A 12,074-nucleotide genomic window follows, 5' to 3' on the forward strand; every position below is an offset into this window, starting at 1 on the left:
TTCGAGTTCTTAGACACCCACAGGCAGATTCCGTCTATTTTCGCCTCTCAAAGCTTCTCCGTTTCTCTTCAAAAATTAATTTTCTATTTTGGTCCTCCACAAAATGTCGGGCGCAACATATCGCTGGTTTTAAGAGGTAGAGTAGGTCAGTTTCATTTCTTCAGCCGGACATTGGGCACACGCTCACATCCGGTCCGTCCTCTTACCTTTCCGATCGACTTCCTGTCACAGTTTACCCTTCTAGGCGCTCCGTTGTGTGTCTCGTTGATCGGAACAGTTCTTCCGGCCTCCCGACCTCTATCCTCGCGATACAAATCGTCAGTTTCTCCCTTAAGTTGCGCACTTATCTCAGCTCTCACCGCAGGAATGTACAACAATGGTCTGTTTTTCGATTTTAAAACCTTCAATCAACTCGCTTTTTTTCCCAAAACCGGCTTTCTGGGATTCTCTAGTTGCGCTACGCTTATCAGCTTGATTTAGCTTTAAATATATCTCAGTTCAGGTAAGCGAAACGGTTTTGTTATCTAGCGCGATCAAAAACGGGATTGTCATTACTTCTTTTCACTCACTTGTTGTTTCCCATCATCAAGAGATCTGCTGGTGGCGGATTTATGTTGATATATCAACTCGATCAGCTTCTGGAGTGCTGCTGGCATTCGCCCTCTTCGCGGGAGGAGATCAAAGCCCGATACAAGCTTCTTGGAAAGCTTGATCGAGCCAACCTACCACTCCCTCTTGGGCACAGCTGCCTGCTTGTCACCCCCCCTCGCTGGGGAGTGCTGCGTCGGGCTGGAAACAGCCCAAGCTGTCAAAAGAAGCTGCCGACCACTCCGCACGGTCGCGGAATGCGTTAATTCGCCATCTTGGCAGACCGGAAGTCGGCTAGTCACTGTCTTTCAACCAAGATGTAGCTGGAGCTTCTTGTGGTGTCTGAACACAGCCCAGGAGTCCCAGATATGTTAAATAAATAAAAGCTGTGGGTATTCAGGGAAGAGCAAAAGGCACTCTACAGATGGTCACAGGCTCACTAGTCATTATTAGAGGCTCACACGTGGCAGGACTGAGCCCTGAAACCAGATTCCAAGGCTATACCCCAGTGAGGCCTGACAGCAAGTTAATACTGTTTGCTTCATTTATCTCTTTAGGAAAGGGTGAGGATGTGCAATTAAGCAGTTACTGGGATCTGAAACTGTGGAATCTATATCCCCATCAATCATGCTGTTTTACTTCACTCCCCTACAGGAGTTCCACAAACTTCAATATGACAACTTCCTTCCTACAAATATAATTGGACTCGACACCCATGACTGATGTCCAACAATTGCATGTTAATTTACTACCCTACCCAGATTTGTTGCTGATAGATCTGCCAAATGCCTGTCATGTTTTTTTGTGTTTTTGCAAGAGTATAGGTATTAAATTAAAATGTTCAAAAACTCCTTGGAGAGTGGTGATTAAAAAGCTCACAAACCATGGCTCTTCTGAGGGCTAGTGGTTTAGAAAACTAGTTCAAATTCCTAAACCTTTGATTTCCTGTAAAACAAGCCTGTAGTGGCTTTTTCTTTCACCCCTATGGAGAGAGACAGCTTTATAAACAACATTTTATAAGCCAAAGGAAAACCCAGTGGTGTATATTAACCACAGGAAAATCGCCTTCTGACCCCAAACTGGCCTGGCACAAAGGGGAGCCTTTTCACAGTGTTCCCCCCCCCAAAGCATTTTCCCACCTCTTGGCTATTATTAAATCATCGTGTCTATGTTTAGAATTTTGTTTGCATGTTCTCTCCATTAATCGTTTCCCCTGTATTGTCCCATTTCTCTTCTACGCTTTCTCTGTGCCACCAGAATCTATCAATATTTGTATCAGGCACCTTGGTTATCACAAAATGAAGTAAAAGCAAGTTTGCCTAATTCAAACTGACATTTTGCAACTTCTGCAATATGATTTCTGATATGTGCTGACATGACACAGAAGCTCTAAAAACAAACGTTGAACTACTCTATACACTCCAATGGAATTTTCAACATTTCAAGGCCTGGGACCCACTGAGCATGGGAGCCACTGAGCTGCAAGCACATGACAGGAACTCATGTGACATCAGACATGTGACAAGATGAGGGGACATAGAATTATGACCTCACCAGGGTCAAAGGGGAGGGGAGGGGCTGTCATTCAGTGGTAGAACATCTACTTAGCATGCAGATGGTGTCAGGTTCAATCCCTGGGATCTCCAGTTAAAAAGAGCAAACTGCAGGGAATGTGAAAGACATCTGATTGGAGCCCTGAAGAGCTACAGCCAGTATTGTCAGAGTAGACAATACTGACCTTGATGTACCAATGGTCTGATTCAATGTAAGGCAGCTCCAAGTAATTAAGATCAGGACCATGAGCAGCATACTATAAGAATCTAACACAGGAAACATAAACTGAGCACCAGGAGGTGAACCATAGTGAGGAACAAGCCAAAGAATTGAGGAACCTTTAAAGTACTGACCATGCCTAACTATCTTGCTGCTTCTCTGGACAGGAGGCATGACATTTTGCTCTCTACACATGTGCACCAGTAACATAGACCTTACAAAAAGCAGCAACCCCTCCCCCCCCCCAAAAGGCAGCTCTAAAAAGACACACAATTCATCTGGAGGGTTAACATCACTGCTCTAAGTTGTCTGTTTTAACACTGGAATATTTAATATAGTTCATATGTATTTAATATTTATATTTTTATACTTATAAATTTTTTATTTAGAACTGGTATATTATTTTTTACTTTTTTTGTAAAAGAGTAGCATGCTCCAAGCTCAAACTCAGAACATGATACAGCTTGTATCAAGCAAAGAAAAGACATATGATACTACACAGATCACAAAAGCCCAATGAATTTTATTCTGCCACAGGAGAAAAGGTCATGGCATAATATTTTGATTAGATAAGGAAAAGTTTATGTTCAGAGCCATTTCATATTTATTTATGTATTTATTTATTTATTTATGTTCTATATATTACAGATGTAAATGTTTTAAAATGTACTATTTACAATGAAAAATATAAATGTGTCAAACACACGTGCAAAGTACTTTCCTCATGGAGTGTGGACTGGCTGCCATTCCCATTTGAGTAAAAACACATGATGGCAAGCCTGTGGTTGCCTCTGTGTACAGTGCTTCTCAGTCTATCTTAATGGAGTCATTTTATGTATCAGCACACAATAGCTTTAATAAGAAATTCAATTGTGGTTCAAGAAATAAGCTGATAGTGCAGGTAGGAGATGCAAGGTCAAACACAAACTCATCCATTCTTAAGGCATCCAAATCTCCGTTCAAGGGCCACAATGAAGTATGTGCTGGGAATTCTGGGTCTGGAGGTCACAGCAATTTTTTAAGCTCCATTCTCAGGTGCATGGTCCCCCATGGGAAGTAAGCAGGGGCGGATTAACCATTAAGCAGACTAAGCACATGCTTAGGGCACCAGGGCCAAAGGGGGCACCACAAAGTTGGGAAAACAGTGAAAATAAAAGAAAAAACAATGAAGATTTGTAAAAAAAAATTGATAAAACTAGTGCAAATTGATCATGGTGCACCCTAGGGTTATCTTCTGTTTTTGTTGGTGAGGTGCAGTGTCATAGGCTATGTTTAAAAGTAAAATGCATGTGTTTAAAAGTAAAATGCTGGATCCAAATTCAGTTGTCATGACAGTCATTTCAATGACCCTCTCTGCCCCTTTTTAATTTCAGCCCCATGTAAACGTCAAAAATGAAGCATGTTCAGTTAAGTGGTGCACAAAAGGAGGGGGCACCAAGATCGGTCAGTGCTTAGGGCACTGACCTTAATCCACCCCTGTAAGTAAGTTTTTTTTAGAAAATCCCTGGGAGCTCCAGACAGAAATTTCCTCCAAATATCTGATGCGGCCCTCTCTTTCTATTTCCCAGGAATGAAATTAGACCATAATATTGGGATCTACTGCAGCAAAATAAAACAGAAGCTCAGAGCTGACTTACTCAGATGCTTTGTATCTGACAATGTGAGCTCAGACTCATGAAAATTCATGCTAGAATAAATGTGGTTCGTCTTTAAGAAGCCACTGGACATCTGTTTTCTTTTTTTTTACAGTTTTGCAAGGAAATCATATCCTGCTTGAGCAAGGCATCTATACACTGGGATGCTTGTGACATTCATAATCACAGCAGTCCCTGATGGGGAGTTCTTGTCTCGCCTTAGATATGCTACTGTAGTCAAAGCAATCCTGTGAAACAGCTGTAGTGATGACAAGTCCTTTGTGCAGACAACCACCCTAAATCAATCAAATACTTTTGCTCTGTACAGATCAGCATTCAATTCTCTCACTCCTGATCCTACTTTTAAGGTCAATGGTCAATGGTGGAGTAACCTGAATTCTAGTTGTATTAACATTTGGAACCTAGCTTGAAGCAAAATGATTAGATATACATATTTCAGCATCCTTGAGTGGCACTAAGTTGGTCACTAGAGTTGAACCAATTGTAATAAATTTTCATCCTAGCTTCTAAGGCTGGGTTTCCAAATTATTTCACCCACATTTCATTTAATTGCGCAAGGGTTCCTCATAAAAATGAAACAATCTACAACATATAGTTTCTGCACAGTTAACACATTTCCTGCAAATTGGAGGGGGTTTTGTCCCCTGCAGTACTACAAATAGCTCTAATTAGTATTAAACAATAACCTACACTGTAAACAAGAAAAATACCTTATGTACAGAGTGTGGTATTCAGAACAAGTTCCTTGAATACATTAGTCAGCAAATGCCAAATTACTGATTATTGGAGAGCTGTTAACACATCTCTGTTTGATGTACTATACAATATTGTTTTTACTTTTTCCAGCAGCAAGATTAAGTGTTCAGACCTATACACTGGTAACAGAGCACAGGACATCCAGCACTAAAGCAAAGGGACATCTTGACTCTCGGCCCTCCCTACTGGCCCCACAGCAGTCCCTGGTACTGGTGTTTGGGAAATGGCAGAGAAAGGATGGAGAGAAGAATGGGTCTTTCAGTGGTGCGTGGCACATAATGCCAAAAGACATGGGGGCAATCCCTGGAAAGGAGCGCACTAGAGGTAGGCAGAATCCAGCTGGAATGCTTTGATTCAGATGCAGCTCTGCATATGGTAGTCTAGTCTTGGCTTATACTGCGACATCTACAGCCACGGATACGATCTGGCTGCCCAGGAGTTATTGTGCAGAACCTTCATGAACTCTCATCTTCATTTCATTTATTTTATTTCCAAAACATCTAAACTGTTCCATATCCCAAGTGCCCAGGAAGGGTAACCGTTTGCAGTTCTTCCCTATATTTGATCACCAAAACCCCTTCCAGAAAGACACATGTGTGGTGTTTGCTGTGCTTGTGTCAGTGCTTGTGTCACACAATTCACAGTGGCCAGGCTAGTATCAGAATAACATGTGTTAAAAGTCGAGCTAATGCTTGGTAAGAGGGTCAAAGCTAATAACAGGCTATTAATAGACAATCAGATGCTGAGTTTGTTTCAACAGAGCAATTAGCATTCATGCTAATCGAGTATGAGCCGGTGGCTTGTCTCTTACAAGGTAAGTGCACATATGCATGATGATACACAAATGGCAGATTTCTCTAGCTATCTGTTATGGCATCAATGGGACACTGTCACCAGATAATGATCTCCTGGGACTGGATAAATGCCAAGAGACATTTGTTATTTATTTTTTTAATCATCTTCTCTTTCGTACCATTGGACCTGGGAGTTCAGTTAGAACAGTCAGATCTTACTGTTCTAGCTTTGCAAACTAAAGTGTATTTTATTTAGTTTTTTCCAAAGTAACTCAAGAGTGGCACCACATGGGATTATTCCATTTCATCTTAACAAAAACCATGAGGTGGCTTAGGGTGAGAAAGTGTCATCAGCCCAAGATCACTCAACAAGCTTCATGGTTAAGTGCAGATTTGAACCCTGAACTGTTCCAGTACTCTGCCTATGACACAACATTGGCTCTCCCCCTACTCCATTTCCTTCAACCACCTGGCATTCAGTCTACCACATTCCGCTGCCTTGTCTTGAGCTCCGTTGCCCATCTATATATCTAATAGCCAAGGCGCCCCCTGCGTGCGGATATCTAAATCCGCACATCGGGGGCACCTAGGGGGCAAAGAGATTTTCCTGCACATTCGGGGCAATCCCCAGATGTGCAGAAAAATCTAAAAAGTTTACTTAAATCCCCCCAAAAGTACAAGAGCGTTCCCTGTGCATGCGCAAAGAATGCCCTGGCAACTGTCCCACCGCCACCACTGCTGGGGCAGGAAGGGGCGGGAGAAGGATTGGTGGGCCAGCGGCTGTGAGCTGCTCAGGCCTCACCACTGGGGGGGAGGGGAAGGAGAAAGCTTGGCGGGCCAAGCTCAGGCCTCGGTGCCGGGGGGGAGGAGGGAGAAGGCTTGGTGGACCCAGCGGCTGGGAGCCGCACGGGCCTCGTCATTGGGGGGGGGGGAAGGGGAGAAGGATCTCCTCCTCCACGTGGAGCTCCCCCCCCCGTGAGTATCACGGTTTCCCCTTCTTGTCCTCCACTATTTCTCACTGTTCTGGAGCCAGGAGAGTAACAATAGCACTACACTAGCAAACCCCTCATGGATCACTGCCTTGTCGTGGCGAGGGGGCTTGCGCAGTTCAATGAAGCTGTGGGCTATGCCGTGAAGGGCCACCCAAGACGGACAGGCCACAGCAGAGAACTCAGACCAAGCGTGATCCACCTGGAGAAGGAAATGGCAACCCACTCCAGTATTTTTGCCAAGAAAACCCCATGGACAGTATCAAAAGGCTAAAAGATATGACGCCGGAAGATGAGCCCCTCAGGTCGGAAGGTGTCCAATATGCTACTGAGGAAGAGCAGAGGACAAGTACAAGTAACCCCAGAAAGAGTGAAGCGGCTGGGCCAAAGCCGAAAGGACCCTCAGTTGTGGATGTGTCTGATGGTGAAAGGAAAGTCCAATGCTGCAAAGAACAATACTACATAGGAACCTGGAATGTAAGATCTATGAATCAAGGTAAGCTTGACATGGTCATACAACACCTCCTAGAACTAACACCAAAAAATGATGTCCTCATCATCATAGGGGACTGGAATGCTAAAGTAGGAAGTCAAAAGGTAACTGGAATAACAGACAAGTTTGGCCTTGGAAAGCAAAATGAAGCAGGGCAAAGGTTAACAGAGTTTTGTCAAGAGAACACACTGGTCATAGCGAACACCCTTTTCCAACAACCTAAGAGGCGACTCTACACATGGACATCACCAGATGGGCAACACCGAAATCAGATTGACTATATAATTTGCAGTCAAAGATGGAGAAGCTCTATCCAGTCAGTAAAAACAAGACCTGGAGCTGACTGTGGTTCAGATCATGAGCTACTCATTGCAAAATTCAGACTTAAACTGAAGAAAATTGGGAAAACCACGAGGCCATTCAGGTTTGACCTAGATCGCATCCCTGATGAATATACAGTAGAGGTGAAGAATAGATTCAAGGGTCTGGATTTGATAGATAGAGTGCCTGAAGAACTATGGACAGAGGTTCGTGACATCGTACAGGAGGCAGCAATCACCACCATCCCAAAGAAAAAGAAATGTAAGAAAGCAAAGTGGCTTTCTGATGAGGCTTTACAAATAGCAGAGGAAAGAAGGAAAGCGAAAGGCAAAGGCGAAAAGGAAAGATTTACCCAACTGAACGCAGATTTCCAGAGAACAGCAAGGAGAGATAAGGAGGCCTTCCTGAATGAACAGTGCAAAGTAATAGAAGAAAACAATAGAATGGGAAGGACTAGAGATCTCTTCAAGAAAGTTGGAGAAATCAAGGGAGCGTTCCATGCAAAGCTGGCCATGATAAAGGACAAAAACGGTAGGGACCTAACAGAAGCAGAAGAGATTAGGAAAAGATGGCAAGAATACACAGAAGAACTATACAAGAAAGACCTCGATGTCCTTGACAACCACGACGGTATAATCACTGACCTCGAGCCAGACATCCTGGAATGTGAAGTTAAATGGGCCTTAGAAAGCATTGCTAACAACAAAGCTAGTGGAGGTGATGGTATTCCAGCTGAGCTATTCAAAGTCTTAGAAGATGATGCTGTTAAAGTGCTGCACTCCATTTGCCAGCAAATTTGGAAAACGCAACAGTGGCCACAGGATTGGAAAAGATCAGTATACATTCCAATCCCAAAGAAGGGCAATGCCAAGGAATGTTCAAACTATCGCACAATTGCACTCATATCACACGCTAGCAAGGTCATGCTCAAGATCCTACAAGCTAGGCTTCAACAGTACGTGGATAGAGAACTACCAGAAGTACAAGCTGGGTTTCGAAGAGGTAGAGGAACTAGAGATCAAATTGCCAACATTCGCTGGATTATGGAGAAAGCAAGAGAGTACCAGAAAAATATCTACTTCTGCTTCATTGACTATGCTAAAGCTTTTGACTGTGTGGATCACAACAAACTATGGCAGGTCCTTAAAGAGATGGGAGTACCAGACCACCTCACATGTCTCTTGAGAAACCTGTATAAGGGCCAAGAAGCGACAGTTAGAACCGGATATGGAACAACTGATTGGTTCAGCATAGGAAAAGGAGTACGACAAGGATGTATATTGTCGCCTTGCTTATTTAATATATATGCAGAGTACATCATGCGAAATGCTGGCCTGGATGAATCACAAGCGGGAATTAAGATTGCTGGGGAAAAGATCAACAACCTCAGATATGCAGATGATACCACTCTAATGGCTGAAAGTGAAAAGGATCTAAAGAGCCTCTTGCTCAGAGTAAAAGAGGAGAGCGCAAAAGTGGGCTTGAAGCTCAACATCAAAAAAACTAAGATCATGGCATCCGGCCCCATCACTCCTTGGCAAATAGAAGGGGAAGTCGTGGAAGTAGTGACAGACTTCACGTTCCTGGGATCCCAGATCACCGCAGACTGTGACTGCAGCCATGAAATTAAAAGACGCCTGCTCCTTGGGAGGAAAGCGATGGCGAACCTAAACAGCATGATAAAAAGTAGAGACATCACCCTGCCAACAAAAGTCCGCATGGTCAAAGCAATGGTATTCCCAGTAGTCATGTATGGCTGTGAGAGTTGGACTATAAGGAAGGCCGAGCGCCGAAGAATAGATTCTTTTGAACTATGGTGCTGGAGAAGACTCTTGAGAGTCCCTTGGACTGCAAGAAGAACAAATCAGTCAATCCTCAAAGAAATCAACCCTGACTGTTCCCTGGAAGGCCAGATAATGAAACTGAAGCTCAAATACTTTGGCCACCAAATGAGAAGGGAGCACTCACTGGAAAAGACCCTGATGCTGGGAAAGATTGAAGGTCAAAGAAGACGGGGACGGCAAAGGATGAGATGGTTAGACAGTGTCAGCGATGCAACGAACATGAAATTGAGCCAACTTCGGAGGACGGCGGAAGACAGGAGAGCCTGGCGGGAGATTGTCCATGGGGTCGCGAAGAGTCGGACTCGACTGTGCGACTGAACAACAAAGCAAACCCTCAAGAAGGAAGTTCTGACTGAGTGGTGTGTGAAGCTCTCACCCTCCGTCCTCCTAGACCTATGATAATGAAATTCCACAGCTGAATCTCCCAAATCACTCTGTTTAAAACAACTACTTAGGGAAGGGGTGTATGTGGATCAGGGCTATGATGCTGTGGAAGAGGAATTAATTTCCCCCAAACCATTTCTCTAATTGAAATTGCCATTCGTGGTACTGCTTTTTAGCCTCAGTATGAGAAAAGGACAGGAAAACTATGAGTACCTTTTCCCTCCCCTACTTTTAAGTAGGGAATACTGTGTGGAATAAGAAACACACACACCCCATCAGTGCAGCCCCTATTCATGCCAGCCTTCTGCATGGCTGTTTTTCAGAGCCAAAACACATTTGGAGATCCAGTCATGTAACTACACACAGCTAGTGACTGATGCCCATCGTTCCCTGTCTTTTCAGAGCAGAGAGAATAGAAGAAACCTATGGTGGCAGACCAGAACAATGGATGATTTGATTCAGTAGAAGGCAGGTTCATGTTTTCGTGGACAGAACTACTACATAAAATTATGTTGTATCTGTCATCTAGTTTCTGCCACAAACTCACAGACTGTTAAAAAAAATGCAATCAGAACTAATTATGCAAACTGAATAAATTTCCCTTGATTTCCTCAACTATTCTGAGAATTCTGAAGTATTGGTTACAGGTTAGGTTAGAAGGATTACTATATTTTACTCCTATCACAGAAATTACCAATGTAAGTGCCTCTTTAATTTACTATTTTAAAATAATACCCTTTTGTCTCATATAATTTTCCTTTATTCGATAGAATTTTATGGCACTGGAAGCATTCCAAAAGTGCACATTATATTCCTGTGACTCTATAAATTTTTGATATATTTTCTAATCGATAGAGCATGCATGACTTTGTGCTAAAGTTAGGAACCCTTGAGCTGTATTTTCCAAAATGTAATGTCACTGGTTCAAATTCTGTTCTCAATTACACTAGCATAAGTCTAGGGAAGAATTAGGCCACATGTGTATCAAGCTCAAATGTTTTTAAATGTTAAGTCCATGGAAACAGTGTGCAACTTAATTTCTCCCCGCCCCCTTACACTAAAACAAAACAACCTCAGATGTAAAGTATTGGGGTATATTTGACATATGCCCAAATTGTTTCCTGTGATTGCATTAACTAATATATCTTTTTAATTCAATTACCACTACTCCAATTAACCTTTGGATACTAAATCAAAATACAGTTGTTTTGTTAAATGCAGCATCTCAGTCACACACACACAACCTCAGGTGTTAATTCACTAATTACAGGCTTACTTGCTTTTTGATTGGTTCTGCTCGAACCCTTATGGACACAAGAGGGAGGGGCATGAATTTAGCAATCCCTGCTCACCTGTTGCTAAGTGACAGCCTTATAATAATCACAGGCAGAAATATTAACTCTTTGGGCAAATGGATGGAATCAGGATAAACTGGTATAACTCGAATATACTTTGAAACCCAAAGCTCTACAACAGCATACATGGATTCATTTATGATTTGTGCTACAGTCACAATTTGTCCTTCCTCCATCAAAGCTTAAATACTTTGTTGCACATATATGGCAAGGAAACAAACACCAGACAAAATATGCAAAACTGTACACTAGTGTACATTCAAGACGAGACTCAGGCAGTCCACCTAAAAGCAATGGGACACTTGAGAGTAAATGAAATGAACAGAGCCAGGCCTGTTTAAGTGGCTTGTATCTCGCACAGCAAAGGGGCACTGGATGCATTTTGTTTATTATGTCATGCATTGCGCATTTACTCCTTTTCAGCACTTCCTCCTTAATTCTCTGCAGCCCTCTGCAAGAATCCCCCTCCTCCATCACACACTGCAGGAGGCAGTCAAAAGCAGTAGACACAACTACCACAAGCCCCAGAAAGCTTTATAAAAGACCCCGTGTGGTGCCCAATCTTGGTCTTTTTCTAAGCTGCCTCCGTCTCTTTGAGTCAGGGGTTTAAGACGCTCCTGGAAGTTCAAGCCCTTCCCAATGTGCACACAAGCAACTTTGGGCCACGGTTATCCCCGTCATGTGAAAGTGAAACGTACCAAATATGTCCTCCGTTGCTTCCCAGCTATTCTTTTGGCAGTCTCTGTAAATTATCTTCTCCTGCCCAATGACCCGAAGTGCGGAGGGAGGGAGGGAGGGAGGGAGGGAGGGAAAGCGGGAGCCAGAGCAAAAAAGCAACCCTGCCTTGTACCATCATGGTGCAACGAGCATGTATTCTTAGAACCCACTGGCCACTTTCCAAAGCCATTACTAGACCTCCTGGTCTAGGTGCCATCAAAATCGAGATAAAACTGACACCCTGGGAAGGGGGCGGCGGCGGCTTTATTTCCTGGTTTCCTTAAGGACACAGGACAGTGCCTCAGCTCTCCACGAACCCTCTCGGTTCAGTCACGCTCTCTCTCTCCTTTTTTGCCCCACCTCCGCCACCCACCCCCCCCCGGCCAGCCCCACAACATACCCAAG

At 43.5% G+C, this 12,074-nt stretch overlaps 1 protein-coding gene across 2 annotated transcripts in view; it reads right to left on the minus strand.

Moving 5' to 3' along the window:
• Positions 1–12,074, minus strand: part of LOC107121180 (core histone macro-H2A.1) — a 71,257-nt gene that overhangs the window by 58,784 nt on the left and 399 nt on the right. The window lies entirely within an intron of this gene.

This window comes from Gekko japonicus, unplaced genomic scaffold (genome assembly GCF_001447785.1).
Source record: "Gekko japonicus isolate JY-2015 unplaced genomic scaffold, Gekko_japonicus_V1.1 scaffold582, whole genome shotgun sequence".
Lineage (NCBI taxonomy): Eukaryota > Metazoa > Chordata > Lepidosauria > Squamata > Gekkonidae > Gekko > Gekko japonicus.